The sequence below is a fragment of the Pinus tabuliformis genome, chromosome 4_2 (genome assembly GCF_031772625.1).
Source record: "Pinus tabuliformis cultivar Carrire ecotype Pingquan chromosome 4_2, CPIR1, whole genome shotgun sequence".
NCBI lineage: Eukaryota > Viridiplantae > Streptophyta > Pinopsida > Pinales > Pinaceae > Pinus > Pinus tabuliformis.
The window spans coordinates 626,453,265-626,472,205 of NC_142304.1; positions in this window are offsets into that span (position 1 = coordinate 626,453,265).

The window sequence follows — 18,941 nt, forward strand, 5'->3', positions numbered from 1 at the left end:
ATCTGCCATCACGTGCCGGTGGTAGTCGTACTAAACATCTGACTTAACGTCTACTGATATCTTGACAATTAAGGAGGAAAGGTGATAGCTTAAGGATTAAATTTTTCTTCAAAATCTGATATGAGTTATGACTTCAGAATTACTACTTCACAATTACTTTGAGGATTATTGATTTTCTTGAAAACCAAAATACCAACTATTGCGATCTCAAACTCCAACCCATCTTAATCTTTAAAAAAAAAAATTAATTAATCACTCAGGTTCATATATATATGTATAACCAATAATAGCTTTCCGATGATCTAAATTTTTTGAAGGTCCATATCTCAAATCGAAAGGGTCATCTAAAATAAAATCTGTCTTATTAGTTTTGGCCACATAGACACTAGCATTCCACGTGGCTTTATGTGGTTTTTCATTTTAATTGATCATTCTTGTGTTCAACTTTTCTCCCACACCAATTTAAGACTTATTTAGTGCGGGTGAATATATATATATAAACAAACACATTTTTCGGATAATATAAATCGTGAGTCATATGTCATGTATAATTGTTTACATATAATACGCCAATGCTACATTATGCACATGCCACATAAGTTATTTACATGGCGAGTTTATAGAATAAACAAATCTTGCGTCTCTTGTAGGCCATCTGCAATTTGATGCCCTCTGAGTATTCTAGCTAAATGACAAGGTAGGCAACAGAGAGGTCAGAAGCCCTAGGTTTGGAGACTTGGTGTTGGGAAATTTTAATGCCACAATAAAAAGCTTTATCAATGTCAATCCTCCACGTAAAATGATGAGTTGTAAACTCTATATGTGTAGGAAACTTGAGCACTATATCCTTGTTTAAAATAACTAATTAATGAATGTCTATTTTACTCCTAAAAACAATTTAAAGTCACTTCTAAAGCCAGAACAAACACTCAAATTGAAATGAAATGCACATGAACGTTAGGCCTATTTATCTAGCCTTTATCTTTAGACATCCTGGCTTGGCTTAGGAATACTATCTTTCACTACTCTTAGTCAAGTGTTCAAGTACTTAATGCGGGTTAGATCTAAATGATGAAAGGTTATAGTTCTAGCCCCAAGTTGTCAGAAATCAAATGTTGAAATGATAGATAGAACATATAAATCAAACACTAGAACAAAATATCATATAAGCTATCCTATGATAATCTGCTACTAATCACTAGTTGGTAGTTTTCTTGACTATTGATTTTTGGTTTCTTGAGCAAGGGTTCTAGCCTAATGTGAGGCCCCAAAATTGTTGTATTTAATTCATGTTTTTACCCATATGATGCCCTGCTTATTACCTTGTTTTACTAGCTTATGAACTTCTATCTTGCATTTCTACATTATTTAGATGGAATAACGAAGATTTGTTCTTCGTTTGTATTTTATCTAAGAATACCTTTGCTATATGCATTTTTTAGGACTAATGTTTATTAAAATGTTTTTAATGCATATTATTTAGTTCCTCCACTATGCATAAGAGATATTGCACCAAAGGAATCGACACGTAGGTTATTGTGATCATTGAAACATACCACATGGGCCATCGATTACACTTGTCAAAAATAATTTTGAAGATTTTGTCAAGGTCAAATGCACTTCCCTTCACTCATGGTGATTTACTAAGTGTGGGTCAGGTCCTGCACCAGCAAGGCAATTTGTGCACTAATTTGGGGGTTCGGCATTTTGAAACACTTTCGAGGAAAACCAAAGATGGATTTTGTCCAAAATGAATATTTAACACCCCCAAATGCGTTTGAATTCACCCAGGTCATACGAATCAATTTTTCAAAAAATAATTAATAATTCGACATTGAATTTGCATAGTTTTTAAACTCACAACTTTGTCTTTAACTTGCATGCAGATAAAGAATAATATCATAATTCTAAAACACGATTTTTGTTGAAAATAAGTAAAATTAGGCTCTCTTCAAACATTCTTTCAAAATTCATCATAGCTTGAGAGTTATAAGGGGTTCTTTGAGTCGAATTTATTAAAAATGCATAATTTTCCAGGATTGAAAAATTTAGAGCCAAAATTCATCTTATAACCTTCATAAAAAGCCTAACCATGGGTTGTAGAGCGGGGGCTTGTTATTCTAAATTTCATAATGTTGGTTTGGACATTAAGCATCAGGATGGTGATGTAAAAGATTGATTAATTTTTAATTCAAAGCTCCAAATGTTAGGTTTTTTCTCCTCATGTCTTGTGCATTTTATGAACAGATTGGCTCTGTAATTTAAGATTTTAAAAGAGGGTAAAATTTGGTTTGGTAGGGCCTACCAAACCTGCTTGACACCCCTTGTTGGGCATGGAATCCCCCCAAAGCAAGTTTTTGTTGGCATTATGATACAGGTGTTGTCCTTGATGGCAACTTACTAAGATGGCAGATCACAGCTCAGGCTCACAGAATGAAGAAAAAGAGATATATGTAGGTTACCCTTGATAAAGCCGCGTATACACATGGGTTAGCCTACCAAAAGGTGTGTATACGTATACACACACTCTCATGCAAGGAAAGGCATGTACATTTGGTTTCGGTCTGTGGTATTTGGACCATGGTATTGGTCCAAGGTATCTTGTCCGACGTGATGATCCCAGGTATTTGGTCCAAGGTATTGTTTCTAAGTGGTTTTGGACCATGGTTTTGAGTAAAGGCTTAAGACTATAAAAGGAGGAGAAAATCATTAGGCAAAGGCACCAAGTAAGTCTCAAATATCTGATGAAGTATGACATCCAGTATGCAGGTTATGGGTTCATGATGCCTTGCTTGATCTAAGATAAGGAGGAATCTCAGCGGTTGATGGAGAACAAGATCTAAGGATAGATCGGGATCTAATGGCTTGGAATGAATCATATCTATATGGTTTGATCATTTTTATTCTAGATCTGTATACTAACACATGTAATGTTCTGTAAATATTATGATCTGGGTATAACTCAAGTTTGGAATAGCTGCAAATCATGAATGAATATTTACAGATGTATACGTTGGTTGACTATGATAAAAGTGTGTACATACGCAGGTTAGATACATCTAAGTATCATATACCATATGAGCTATGATGTTTGAAGTTACAGGTGGTTCTGGTTATTGATGAGTTCTGATGACTGTTTATTTGTGTCAGTATTCTCCATATTCAGTTTGGTTGATTGTGTTTAGCTTCAGTGTTGATTGATGAGATCTAATAATGGATCAGGATCATAATGACTTATCTTTATGTGATCTGATGGACTAGATCTGGTTGCTAACACACATATTATCCTTGTATATGTAATGATCTGGGTATGTCTGAAGTCAGGAAGTGCAATGAAGTTATAAGTAAGTAATTAATGACATATATGCTAGTTCGCTTTGTTGAAGTTGTGTATACACGCTAGTTCGGCTCTTCTAAGTAACGTATGCACTCTGATGCATGATTTTTTATGATACAATTAAATCTGAACATTGTTGCAGAGTTTTGTGTTCTGCTCTATGTTCTGGGTACTGTAGTTTTTTGACAGGGTTTCAATGATTCAATATTGGGTCATTCAGAGATTGATGATGCGTGTTGATTGATTGTGTGCTTCAATGATATTGATGGGTCCAGTATGAAAATTGGATGAAACGTGGCCTTCAGATTATGGTGTTGTGCTTCAGGAGTATCCAGTCTGAAAATTTATGAAACGTGGTACCAGGAGGAAAAAAGATAAGGTTGTAGCCTTCTATAGGTCGGCACCTACGTACTAGTACATCAACTAGTACAAGATCATAAGGGGTTGTAGCTCCCTTCCAGTAGTAGCTAGAAAATGAGTGAAGGTTGGAGCATTCAATAGGACAGCGCCTACGTACTAATAAAAGGATCGGCTAGTACAAGAGAAAAGGGGGTTGTAGCTCCCTTCCAAGAGAAGCTGGAGAAGGAGAGGAGGTTGTAACCTTCTGCGGGTAGAAGCCTGCGTACTGGTATAAGGCTGCACCAGTATAGAAATATTGTAAAAAGAAGTTTCTTATTAAAAGAAGATAGAGACGAATTGCAATAGGTGGTTTTCACCCACATTGGGTTTCCACCTTACATCATGGTGTTCATCTATGCTTCTTGTGTGTGATGATTTTTTCTGTTTCACTACACTTGTTTACTGTTCATATGGTTAATAAAGTTTTGATGCACTAACTAAAGATCAACATTTAATGGATTAACTGAATCATAAGTTTACTGGATATAACACATATTTCATTAAATTTGAAATTAAATGATGGATCTAGATTTTCAAATTATCCAAAAAACTCAATTCTAGCCATTGTCCTTGTAATAAAATATTTCCAAATTTAATGAAATATGTGTTATATACGCTAGTTTCATTAGACACAGTTGCGTGTACATGCAGGTTCCCTTAACTAATGTAGCATATATGAATCTAAGTATGGAAATGAAAAAGTGTTTGATTTGATAACACTGATTCACCCACTGCTCTCATTGTTATTTCCAACAATTTTGGGCCTCAAAGCCCAAGTTTTGGTCAAATATTTTGTAAGACTCCACGAATTGCGGGCGCAGAGCGCAAAGTAGAGGTTAAGTCATAGGGTTGTCTGCCCTAAAGTAATGTAATGTAATGTATAGTCATGTTGGCCTACCCATGGTCTGTGGACCATGGAATTGTATAAATAGAGTGAGGCTCTAAGTTGAAAAGATAGTAGATGATAGAGTCAGTAGCGAAGGAATGGTTCGAGCTTAGAGTAGGATTCTAAGTGTCTTGGGTCGTAGTAGTAGGAATAGGCTCTGCAGCTGAGTGAGCAGAGGCCTACTAGAGTCCGCAGCTGAGTGCGTAGGTCAGTGTCAAGTCTGTAATCGGGATTGAAGACTAATAAAGAAAAGTTTATTCTTATTTCTGTGTATTTGTTGTGCACTATCTTGTTTATGTTTGTATTATTTTATGTATCGCGCACACTGATATGATTGTTGAATATGTTGTAATAACAATAAATCTTACACACACAAGTTAAGTGATTGGTTAGCTAGCAAGGAACTTGGGTATTATACAGGTCGTGCCCCAAGTAGGGCTATGCAGAAACAACAGCACGGGTTGCAAAGGACTAACAAGTGCGCATAGCAATGGGTCAGACTGCGAACCTCCAGAAGCCCATTAGACATCCCCGGGGTGCGGAAACTTGGTTCTAGCACCCTCCCATAGTACTTCTGGTGAAACCTCAGTTCGCGCTCCACGGACTATTGCCGAAAGGGCCAATAGTACCAAGATTTGCTTGGCTAAATCACCTCTGAACTTGGGTCAGGCCCATACAAGCCAACAAATGTTTCCGTTGCTGGGACCGCGATCTACATAAAGGATGTTTGATGTCGTGCCACTGGAATCCAATGAAGAAAGAAATTGAAGAGTGGTTGGACAAGAGGATTCATGAGTTCACGGCACAAGAGAACAAAAATCTATGAGTATCTAAGGAACAATAGTTAGAGCGCTACTTGTGCATGGAAATCCATGAAATTTTCTTCGCATCTTTTCCATCTGAGCTCTATGAGCGGATCGCGAAGTTATCAGATAATCAGGGAAGGTGTAGGCTCAACTAACCAATAGTGTGGACTCCGTAACTAGTGCATAGACTAGAATCATTAGAAGATAAGATAACGTGAGCTGTGGACCACTGGCTTGACCGAATAATAGCAGGATTTATCACTGAGTTCGTGGTAGACACGACCATCAGCTACAGTGAGGCAGAGTGACGTTTTCTCAAGGGACCGCGAGGTAAGTATATTAAATCCTTGAACACTTAGATTAAGATACTATTGTGTGAAAGGTGGGTTATGCAAATAAATTAATGTTTGTGACTACACAAAGTGGGAAGATCTACAAAAGCGGAAGTAGTGAGGAGTTGGAAAACAATCCCTTAATTTCACCCTCGCGGGAATGCGAGGAGGAGCTCGCAAAAGTTTCTCTGAGAAGCATGGTCAGTTTGATAAGACAGAGAATTCCACGTTTACCACCCCCACCCACACCGCCACGCGTTTCACCTCGTCACCTCCATCTCCACCCTCTTCGCCTCCACCATCACTGCAGTTCATTATGACGAGTGTAATCAAACTGTCGGTGTTTAGAGGAGTAGGAAATGAAGATCTGGACAAATTTTGGTTCATGGTAAGAGTAGTATGGGAAGCACAGGGCATTGTGGATGATAATATTAAAAAGGCTACACTAGTGAGCGTGCTGCAAGATCGCGCATTGAACTGGTATATCAAGCATTCTAATGACCGCCAAAATGCAAGAATTGTAGAGATCTAGACCACGCTAAACAGGGAATTTAGTAGGCCAAAATCAGAGACATAATCAATCATCGGGTTTAAGGAGATCTCGATGCTCCTGGGCAAGACCCCTTGGGATCTGGACCAAAGGCTAAAAAGTATGATCTGTGAAGCCAATATGATGTTAACATATGCACAACACCACGCATGGTTTGTGGCCACACTTATGCCACACTTAAGGACGGCACTGTCACAGAAAAAACTTTCCACCCAAGCCAAAGCGTTGGAGATGTCAATGAGATTGCATGAGACCCCTATACAAGACCCTGGGTTTGGAGTCCAACAAATCCATCCGCAACTGTAGAATCTGTGTCTGGTGATGTAATGTTTGAAATAGGACAGGACAACTGGCCAGGAAGTGCGCGAGGAAGTATGGTGCATAAAATTCAAAGGCCAAGGGCATGACAAGGACCACTATCAAGTGTTCACAATCTACTTAGCAGGGGGAGGGCCAATGTCACTAAGATCGAAGGCACAGGCAGGGCAAAGCACGACGTCTACATTATGGTGCACGAGCTACTAGATAGGAGGAAAACACACCATGGATAATTTTCATCTGTTGAAGAAGTATTCACAGATGTCCCAACAATTGTTGTGTAATTTCTACAGGTCGATAGGCCATGACGAACACACCTGCCAAAAATATGAACTAATGATGGATTGAACTCCTTCCTACAGGGTGCAGGCTGAAACATGAGCCCTCAACATAAATGCAGAGATGGCACGCACTTGGTTTCAGGGGTGTGGTCAGGGTTAAGGTGGAATGGGACCAGGAAGGGGTCGCAGCCAAATAACTTGTTACAATTGTGGAGGGCCAGGGAATTATGCCCATGATTGTATGAACCCGACTAGGATATCATGTTGGTACTATAATCAGTTTGCTCATGAGGCAGAACATTGCCCTTCGCTGATAGTGAAGATGTGCGAAAAGGGGGTACTCCAGCCCCCTTCGACCCAGAATTTACAAATGATGAGGTCTAAACCATGCAAAGAAGACCCAAATGTAAACATGATGCTCAAGAGTGGTATAGCCACAGGAGATGATAAAGGGAAACAACTAGAAGACAACGCATGGGTTTGCAAGGCTCCTATAAAGGAACCTGAGTTTGACATAGAATGCACGAAGGAGAAATTCATGGAAGCTAAGAAGAGCTTCATGGAGGCCTCCACTTCAGGTAGTATCATCAACTAGAACCAGGGATGGATCTTTCAATGCTCACTACCTTTCTGGGGACATGCATGAAACTGCTGCATGACAACAAGGTAGTCAAAGGGCTACAAGAACTTATCACTAGGTGCACAGGGTCAAGAGAACCACGCATGGTCCGAAAACCTAGAAAGCATCCATTGCACACAGAAAGGCAGATGAGGTTGACTACGCAAATAGGTGAGTATGAAATGGATCAGGTAATCTTGGATCTGGGTTCGGACGCGAATGTACTACCAAAGCAAACATGGGAATGCATGGGTAGACCCATGTTACAATGGTCCCCTATTCAGTTATGAATGGTGAACCAATAGAATATTTTTCCCATGGGAAGATTGCAAGGGGTGACAGTCGATATTGAAGGCGTGAGCACGCAGGTAGATTTTGAAGTGATAGAGATTATCAATGACAACAATCCCTATTCCATGCTACTAGGAATATACTAGGCTACCAATATGAACGGAGTCATAAATATGAAGAAGCACAAAATGACCTTTGAGAAAAAGTCACTACGCATAGTAGTACCGCTGGATCCAGCCAAAGGAGTGCGATACACTGAACTAGTGCGCAACAATGATAATGATGACGATCTCGACTGTATCTACAAGATAACTGCACAAGGAGAGGATTGGGTGAAACCGACTGCAGATGGAAAGATTTCATCGGAGCATGAAAGCTCCTACACTTTGGATTCAGACGAAGAGATAGAGCTATGGTAGAATCGGCTACGCGAAGTAACAACACTGAACTACAACATGATGATCAGGTCATTATGTTGCCTAAAAACAGAGGTAAGCAAGCTACTGACATATGATGGATTGTCAGTGGTGGATGAATTTATGAGAAAATTCCAAATTGTAGTACCAAAATAGCAGTGGTTTGATGTGCTGAAGTGGGCACTACACACAACACCCACACGATGGTGGGGTACCCATCAAGGAAATTTTGAGGACTGGCGTGGATGTAGAAGGATGATGTGCCTATAGTTTGGAAAACCCTAGCTTCAAAAGCAAGTTAGTCAATAGGGGTAGAACAACTTGCGCGCCCACCTTTCTCGATGGGTACAAACATATGCTGTAAAACCCGCACAAGTGCACACCAGCCCCAGAATAACGAATTGAAACAAAGCACAATAGCAGGAAAGCTGACAAGTACTACCAGTTCTCCGCAACGAATCCTTAGATAGGGTGTGTAGAGTACTGAACAAGTTTCACCAGGTGAGACGAAATGATTGGGACTTACACATGCCAGCGGTTCGATGGGCCTACCAGACCATGTGTAAAACCTTGAATGCGGAGATGATTCCAAAGGAGCGGAACAAAATGGAGATAGTACTTACTAAAGAAAATACAAAAAGGAATCCACACGTACTGGACCCTGTAGTAGTGACAGTGCGTAATGACTAGAAGGAATAGATCACATATCTATGCGAGGTAGAACATATAAGGATTCACGAAGCCATCTGATGAGGGAACCTTAGACTTTGCACACTCGAAAAGGACCGGGTACAATTGAGGAAGAAAAGAATTTTGATGGACATTGAGATCAAGAGGCTGGAAAACAAGATCACGCAGGCATGTCTTGTCGATAAATCAAGGATGACAAGGCAAGATACAGGTGAACGTACCACTCTGTTAGAAGAATGTCACCACAAATTTATGAGTATGTTGCCATAGCTATGAATGCACCTCACCAAACACAGTAACCAGGGGAGTGTGCTACATACGGTAGAACGCATAATGTCGGGGGTCACACAGACAATTGACGAGTTTTCGTGGGCTATGCTGGAAGGCAAGTTGAAGTCTCGCACAACTGGTGCGACCACCTGATTAGTCGTAGGGAGCATAGTCTCAACGTTCCAGACAGTTGAAAGAGAGCGCGTGACTTTAAAAGATTCTGTGTGGGAGCTACGCGATAAGGGAGATCCGCGCAGAACCAACATGTCACAAGGATCACGACTTCGCATAGGGGGCTATGCTGCCACACGAGTAGGCTGGGAAGTGATCGTTGGTGTCATTGTTCATGATGGGATGTCCAATTTAAGGCAAAAAGGAGCGGGCAATAAGCATTTAAGACACGAATTAAGGACAAGATTTAGGACGATCTGCCACCAAGAAATCATTAATGACTTAGAAGTGGGGGGAAATGTCAAATTGAAATTCAAAAGACGCTATAAAACTACAAGGGCTAGCCACGAGACAACACTTGGTTCATTTTGAGATTTGAGCTACTACAAAGAGCACAGAGTGTTGAGCTCCAAGCGATATTTGAGCCCCCAAGTTCACGAACAACCACAGACAGTTTGAACGAGATGACAACTACTAGGAGAGGTGTGGGTTTTACCGCTGAGGAAGCTGTGCAGAACCCTATGGTGCAGGTTGGGGATGTGCCGATAATTCCAAAATCACCTCATACACCGAGGTCGAAGAAGGATAAATAGGCAGCAGGTCCAGCAAACAATAGAATAGTGCATTGCGGACCTCCAGGCAGTACGGGAAAAGTTGGAGGGGCTCTGTGCCAAGATCGCTGCACTAGCAGAGTGACTCAGGATGAGTCACGACAATTGTGTTGGGGGCCTATTGGGTATGGAATCCCCCCACAACATGTTTTGGGGCTCAAAGCCCAAGTTTTGGTTAAAGGTTTTGTAAGACTCTGCGAATTGCAGGCGCAGAGCGCGAAGCAGAGGTTAAGTCATACAGTTGTCTGCCCTAAAGTAATGTAATGTAATGTAAAGTCATGTCGGCCTACCCATGGTCCGTGAACCATGGGATTGTATAAATAGAGTGAGGCTCTAATCTGAAAAGATAGTAGATGATAGAGTGATTAGCGAAGGAATGGTTCGAGCTTAGTGTAGGATTCTAAGTGTATTGGGTTGTAGTATTAGGAAGAGGCTCTGCAGCTGAGTGTGCAGAGGCCTAGTAGAGTCCGCAACTGAGTGCGTAGAACCCTACAGTTGATTGCATAGGGTGGTGTCAAGTCTTTAATCAGGATTGAAGACTAATAAAGAGAAGTTGATTCTTATTTCCGTGTATTTGTTGTACATTATATTATTTATGTTTGTATTAGTTTGTGTATCGCGCGCACTAATATGATTGCTGAATATGTTGTAATAACCATAAATCTTACACACACAAGTTAAGTAATCAGTTAATTATTAAGTAACTTGGGTATTATACGGGTCGTGCCCTGAGTAGGGTTGTGCGGAAACAATAACATGGGTTGCGAAGGGCTAATAAGTGCACGTAGCAATGGGTCAGACCGCGAACCTCTTGAAGCCCATTAGACATCCCCAGGGTGTGGAAACATGGTTCTAGCACCCTCCCATACTACTTCGGGTGAGAAATCAGTCTGTGCTCTGCGAATTGTTGCCAAAAGGGCTAGCAGTATTGGGATTTTCTTGGATAAATCACCTTTGAACCTAGGTTAGGCCCATACAAGCCAACACCCCTCTAGTTTTGTATTTTTCATATGATTTGCAAATCTGCCTTTTTTTGTGTGTATTTATCTTTGTAATGACATTGTGTTATACACAAGGTTACTTTGCTGGATCAATGGATCAATGATTTCCTTTTTCAACAACTTGTTTTCTTTCAATAACTTCTTATGAGTGTTTTTATTAATAGATTTGATTTTGTCATTTCTGTTAGTGTCATTCTTTGTAGCCTTCCTCCAGTGATCAAACATGCACTTACAAAGTAATTTTAAGGTGTCAAGGTCAAATTTTGTCATTTCAGTGAGTCTTCAAGTAAAAATTTGGTCACTAGGTATTAGGTCTAGGGTTTGCTTTTACTCCTTTCAAAGTTGACCAAAGGTCAGTTCATGTCACCATTCAGCTGAGTGTACCATCATTCAGAGAGTTTTCATAATCATGTCAAGTTCCACTGGGTCATTTTACACCCTTTTCATGCTCCAATTGTGCCTAGGTAAGGTTCATTTCCCTCTCCTAGGGTTTTGAAGGCAATTTCTCTTGGAGGGTCAAATCATTAGCAAAACTTGTATCGTGATGTTTATAAACCTTCCCCTATCCTTAATGTACCTTATTAAACACTTCCCATCACTGATATCCCTCAAATTCCTCATTTTCACACAAACCCTAGTTTCTTGCTACAACTTGGCAATTTTCTAGGCTAGACCTGTGTTTTTCCCTTTTGGACCCCTTCCCCTCACTCAATCTTTGAAATTATACTTTCCTCTACTTCTTAACATCTCTCCCTACTTTCCAAAATTTTCTCAAGAATTTAGAAGCCCCTTATCCCCTTCATTTCGCTTCATTTCAACAAATCCCCTGTTCCACACATCGGGGTAGGTTTTACTAAAATGATGTCTCTGAGCAAGAAAAAATGAATTTTGGAAAATTGAGAGATTTTTTTGTCCACAATAGGCCAAGGAATAAAAACCTCCTTCACTTTTTACACAGGTGTCATGCTTTTAGATAAATGTCAAAAACACAGTTGCCTCTGGAGAATTGATGCACCTCTGAAGTGACCTTGGTAAAATCAATTTTTCTCCTAGCTTGGCTGGCCAAATGACTTGCTTGATGAGTCAAATGATAATTAGACACACGTTTATTTCCAATGAGATATCATGAGCTCAATTTTGAGTTGAGGAAGACCTTAAAAAGTTGACTGCAACAGCACTCTGCCTTTAGGCAGCCTCATTTTTCACATTTTGACCAGTCTTGGGAGATTTGATTTTTTATTAGGAAAATGAATTCCAAATTGAAAAATTATAGTCAGTTTGGAAATTAGACTCAAATACCTTTCCAACGAGCTATCCTGCACCCAATTTGGACACCATGAAGGCCTCCAAAAGTCTCCTTCAAAAAGTGTTATGCATTGGGCAACTGGCGCAGTGCATTAGGCTGCAATTTCCAATGCAAATTTACACTGGTGCGGTGCATAGAGAAGGCACGGCGCATTGGTTTTGTGGCATGGCACATAGGGCTGGAAGCCTAATTTCACTCTCAAACTCTCCAAAATTGCAAAGTTTTCTCAATCTTCTTGTGTTCAAGTAAGTTAACATTTCTCCCATGACCAATGAATGAGTTACCTTGGTGTCTATGGCGATTTAGTGAGAAATTTTTCAAACCCTACCTCCTTGCAATTTTTCCTCAAAGGTAATTGCTACCTAGGGTTTATATTGACTATTTAGCCATCAAGTCCACCTTTCTACTCCCTTGCTCCATTTTCCCTCATTTCCCTATTCCTTAAACTCACGTATCCCTAAATTCACTAATCCCATATCCCAATTCCCATTTCCCAAAGTCCCAAATACAAATTCCCAAACCCTAGTCCTATACTAAAAGTTCCAAAATTGTTCTCTAATTCCCTGTTCCCTTAACTAAACCCTACCCCAACAGTCCCTAAATCCCTCATTGTTTCCACCCTCCACAGTCCCACATATCACTCTTTCCCTTGGTGGCAAAAGTCAAAACACATCACAACTCACCTACTTCTCATCAAGAAACCATCCAAGAGCAGCAGGCGAACATCAAGGCCTTATCCATCAACTTACAGAGGGCTAAGTGGATTATAAAATACCTAGAGTAGAGAAATAAGCAGCTTGAAGATCAGCAAGTAATCATGGAGTTACAAAACATTCGGGAGAATCGCCAAGCTGCCCAAAGGAGGAGGGTGGAGCTCACTTCACTTGAGCAAGAGATCAATGCCAATTGGGAGTCTTGGCTTGAGAGAGCCAACATCCACTTAGAGAGATTGTTGGAGAAGGCCAACAAGGAGAAAAACATATTGAGGAACATGGCATATCATTACTTGGCGAGAAACAAAGTGTCCAAGGCAAGAATCAGGAGTTTGAAAGAAAAGTTGAAGAAGAGATCGAGGAGGCAAAAAGCAGAAGATAAACTTCAGATATTGGATGATGCTTCCTTGGCCGAACACAGCACTTGATGGAGATCACTCAGCCCAAATTTCAAAAAATTTGGGACACTTTTTGCATTTTTGAAATTTTTGGGCTAAAACACAGAAATTTCTGCTCTATGCACCGCGCCACATGGCGCTCACTTTTTCTAGGAGCCTCCAAATCATAAAAACTTAGCATTTTTGGATTTGGCATGAAAAATTATGCTTTCCTACCTATGGCCAAGAAATTTGGATAGGTTTTGAGCCCTCAAAGAGGTCAAAAACACTCAAAAAATGACCTCATTGCCCCTATTTTGACACACAGGAAGTAGTGTTGGGAGATTGGACTGTTGGAGGGGCCAATGGAGGCCAAATTGAAACATTTCACTTGGGTTAAAAATTAGATAGGCAGACCTTTCCAACAAGCACACCTAGAGATCATTTGGACACTAGTAAGGCCTCCAAAAGTGGGTCCAAACAGGCGCGACGCATAGAGAATCAGGCGCGACACATAGAGGAAAAATTGCCAGTTTGACCAAGTTTTGCTCTGTTTTTCGCCCAGCTTTGGCTAGTTTGACTTTTTCACTTTCCTAATAGAAAATTTATGATGTAATTTGATGAAAATTGATGGATCATGATGTAAATATGTTAGATTTTCAATTGTACAGGTAGATTCATCAGTTTAAAGGTTGTTTGAAACTGAATGAATCAGTTCCCTTGTTTCTAGAGGCATGCTGTTATGTTGCCTAGTTTCTAGTTCTCAGTTTAGAATCAGTTGGATCAGCTCCTAAACATGTGAGCTCGACCCCTAGAGGCAAGGATGAGCTATTTTTGTCTATATTATGTTGTTTTTCAGTCATTACCATGGTTGGACTCTTGAGAAAGAAAAGAACTTCATTGTACACTCATATTTTCATTTTGGCTAAGGAATTGAGACCAGGATTTGCAGCACTCTTTGGGATCCATGTGGAAATTTGTCTTGGTACAGTGCTTTTCTTTGTAATTGTGAATTTTCTTTATGTGTTATGTATGCCATTCTCTATCTTGTTTCTTCTTAACTAAACAAATGAGAGTGTAAGTAGAATCCATTGAAAGTGTAGTGCTCTACTTGAAGTTTGCTTTAGTTATTTGACGTTTTTAGCTATTTGGAGAGGATCCATGACTTTCCTTGCCCTCTTCAGCTCCTCACCTGTCTAATCCTTCCATCTCACTCAAATTGAAGTGCTAAAAACAGTTGCCTACCTTGCCCCATTGAGATCTCCGCAAGACTAAGCCTCAATCCCCACACCCAAAATCTATCTTTCCATCTGGGCCAACAAAACACTATTTTATTCAATCAAATTCTCTTGCACATATACCTAGCCTAACATCAGAAGATATTTCAGTCATCTCAAGCCCTCATTGATCATAATTTGCTGAGATTGACCCGGAGAGAGCCCTCTCCTGACCTGATAGGGCTAGCTACCAGGCTTAGCATGGTTTGATGTTGGCCCTGGATCCTACCCTTTTAGCTTGAGGTAGATTTAGGCACTAACAATTTCTTCATACTCTGTTTTCTCTATATATATGCAACACTTTGACTTATGAACAATTAGTATTTGGATATGAGGATTGATGTTATAAGTGTAAGATCTCTTTAAAAACAACATATCTATTTGATTGTGTGATCAAGAGGACCGTTACATTTCATTAATTATGTAATAAAATAATCAAATACTGCCACCGTACTTTGTTATGTACGTAGGAGAGGTCTATTTTACAATATGTTGGTGTTGGTGATCTCAAGGATTTGGTATCATTGTGGATTGGTGATATTGTAATAAGATATGGTCACAGAGACATCTCTGAGCATGGTATTGTTTTGTAACTCTTAAGTCATTGATGAAAAAAGAGAAAGAGATTCACTGAACTCTAAGATTCCTTGTCACCACATAAACCTATTAAATTTATGTGTCTTTGAAATTTCATTTTCTAATTACAATTTGGTGTTGCAAGGGATATAACAAGAATTTTAGAATTTTGGAATGAACTGATTACCCTGTTAAATTTGACTTCTGTCGAGACCATCCATATTTATTCAATCTAGATATTGTTAATAATAACAAGAATCATAATTACCAAAGAGCTAGAAGATATTTGGAACCATTATTTAAGTATAAATGTGACCTCCTGATATCATGTGGTTTATATTGGTTTGGTACATAATAGTGTATGGATATATGATCTTGTATGGTTATATGTTTTATCATTACTATTGATTTAATTTGCAATGGTTTATCTTTGAAAGAATCATGCACTTGTAACATTGATGCATGTTGAGTATAGGAATAATCAATGCAAGAAGAAGACTTTAATCACTTGAGTTGGATGCTTGTAACTTTGTTTAATAATTATTCTCTTGATTTCTATTTTTAGATACAGGGTGTTCTACTTTCGGTATCTCATTTGCATGAATTTTGTTATTATAGTCTTTAAGTTTGATTGAAATGGATCATTTGTTGAAGTGTGTTTTGAGGTGTGAGAGTACATTAGAGTAAGCTTGTCTTCCTAATACACATGGGTTGCCTTGATAAACACTACAAAAAAGTCTAAACCATGCTTTTAGTTTCATGATTACACACAGAGGTGAGTGAGTTTCAATTTTTTTTACTACACATAAAATTGAGTAGAACGTAGTACAAAAAATTGAATAGAGGTTTTATTTTGAATTGAGAGTACTTTTTGACATTAGTAGAGCTTGGATAAGGCTTTGACAATCTTTACATTCACTTGGTCAACGCTCATGTTTTCCACACTAAGTAGTAGCTAGGGTTTTCTCTTTGATTATTACTAATTAGGATTCAATTGTCAATAATTAGGTTTGCTTCCAAATGTTTCTAATTTGCAAGATTAGTGTTTATGGTTTCATTTATAAATATTGAATGCATGATTACAACAGAAGATTGATTAGTGTTTGTAGGAACTGTTGTAGCATCCATTTTCATTTTAATTTTATTTTCAAATTTATCACAAAAATGAAAAAAATCAAATATTATGTTCTAACTGAATTAAAAGAAAATGCGGAAATCTGAAAGAAATGGTTTATTTTATATTATTGATGGCTTTTGAACGCGATAAACCTAGGAGAAGATCTAAGTCATCCGATAGACATGCAACAGATCTAACAGTAATCGTGTGGTTAATAAGGACGAGGTTTAATTCAAAATCGGACATGAGAAATTATAAAACTGAGTTAAAACTTCAGTTAATCAGGGTCACGCACTTGAAGGATTTAGATCCAACGGTAATCGCATGGTTAACAAGGATGAGGTTTAATTCAGAAAAATGACGCAATGGTTTATGAAATTTGATTTAATGCATTGAAGTCTGGACCAATCATAGCCACTCATCAAAAAGGGATGAGATCCGACAAATATCGAGTCAAGAAGTGCACAAGTTTTATTATAAATTTCGGACCCGAGAAGTCTTTGAACTGCAGTTTTGTTTCTTTTCAGTTCCATGGGGAAGGCAAAGGTTTGTGGAAAATGTGGACATGATAAGATTATGAACCAGAGTCTTGTTTCCTTTTGGTTCTGTGGTAACTGAAGGTTTTCCATATTCCGCGTAAATCAACCAATTCCACTATTTTAAGAAGAATAACTAAAATTAGAGGCAGATGACCGAAACTCCAAAGGAATGGTGATTGATTAAGTTTCTTTGTGTTTCCACCAATCAGAACATTTCCACTATATACGTGGGCCATAAGGGTTTCTTTGTGTTTCCGCCAATTAGAACATTCCTGATATATACGTGGGCCCATAACCCGCAGGTCCATGCACAAAATTTTGTAAATATGTAGCTTTACTATGTCAAATTAATTTAGCTGTCATCAAGAGATCCACAGGATTACAGCTTGCAAATACTAAAGCCACAGATTTGAACAATGAGCAACCATCACCAGTTATATTCTAATTTATATTACTTCTTGTTATTTTGTTTCTTAAGAATGAGGTGGCTTTTACCCTCCAATGTAATATTATGCAATGACTTTTACTTTAGATAGTTAGGAGATATTTAAGAAGTTTGACAATTTTGGTGATTACCAACTGTCACATGATGTATAAAAAGAGGCAAAATTATAGGAAAAGGGTTCAAATTTTGAAGAACCTAGAGACTAGGCTATTGGGTTCTTGATAAATGTGATGATTAATGAAAGAATCAGGAATTTTCCACACATTCTTGGGTATGATTTGTGATTTCTCTATTATGTGTCATCATGTAGCTTCCTTTCTAAGTATGGTAATGAAGTTGCAGGTCTTTGTTTACTTATGTGAATGAAGCTAAAATTCCTTAAAAGAGCGCTCTTATACTTAAAGTTCCTACTTCTACATTTCTTCTAAGTTACAGATAATAGTTTCTGTGTAAAACAACATATTGTCTTTAACTTCCCAAAGTGTTACAGATAATAGTTTCTGTGAAAAACATCAAATTGTCTCTAACTTCTCAAAGCATTCTTCACTCAACATTTTTATTCAGCAATCAAATGGAATTCTGAGACTTTCATATCACCTAAGTATTAAGGGTTAAAAGTCAGGCCCTTCAGGTCCTTCACTTGAGGATGCATAATACAAATAAGTGACAATAATAATAAACATTAATGTATTAAACACAATTTCTACACAGCCAAGAAATTGGTTTCGTAAGGGACAATAGGAACTCAAGGTCTAAGAATGTAGTCTAGGGTTTTGTTTTGCAAGTTCCCAAAGTCCTTCTATGGAATTTCTAGTGTCACGCCTCAAAGTCCACGGACCCAAGATTGAGATTAAATTTTAGTGCATTAATATACCCTATATTTCAACCAACATTTTGGCATCGTTGGTAGGGAAGTGGTTAGGGGATTGACCTTCGTCACCTGCTATAGTTTGGTTTGCTCTTTACCTAGTTTTTCTTGCAAATTTTATTTCATCGATTCTTTGAATTTTTTTCTTTCCTACATATATTGCTTATAATTTTAAGGATTTTATTTTTAGGGTGTTGTGACAACCACTCCTATATATATATTCTTACCCATGTGATACATAATATACCAATTTGCTTATTGAACAAAAAAATGGTATTTTGAGGAATCATTCAATGAGGAGTTTTGACGATACTGCAAAGATATACAAATAATCCAATGACGAACTCACAAGTGCAGAATTTAGTATTTTTCTTGAACATAAAAATATTATTGTCAAATCTTTGATTTCAACATTAGATGATTTGAAGCAAGAACATAAGAAGGATGAAGAACCATTGCTAATTTTTTGTTGCAATTGTAGAAACAAGCACTTCATAGGAGAATACCCAATGAGTAACCTAAAATTTTTCAAAATTTGTGAGGAATGTCATTCAAGAGAACATTTCCCATCACTACTAGGACTACTAGAGCTAGTAAGGAAATAAATCAACTGCCAGGGATAACTCACCCCATCATCATCTAATAATTGGACTAATAGCTATTATCCTCACCAAGTTCCTCAATAGATTTATAATCCTACAGTTACATGGAAAACTTTTACTCCTCCTCTGAGTGAACATCCTAC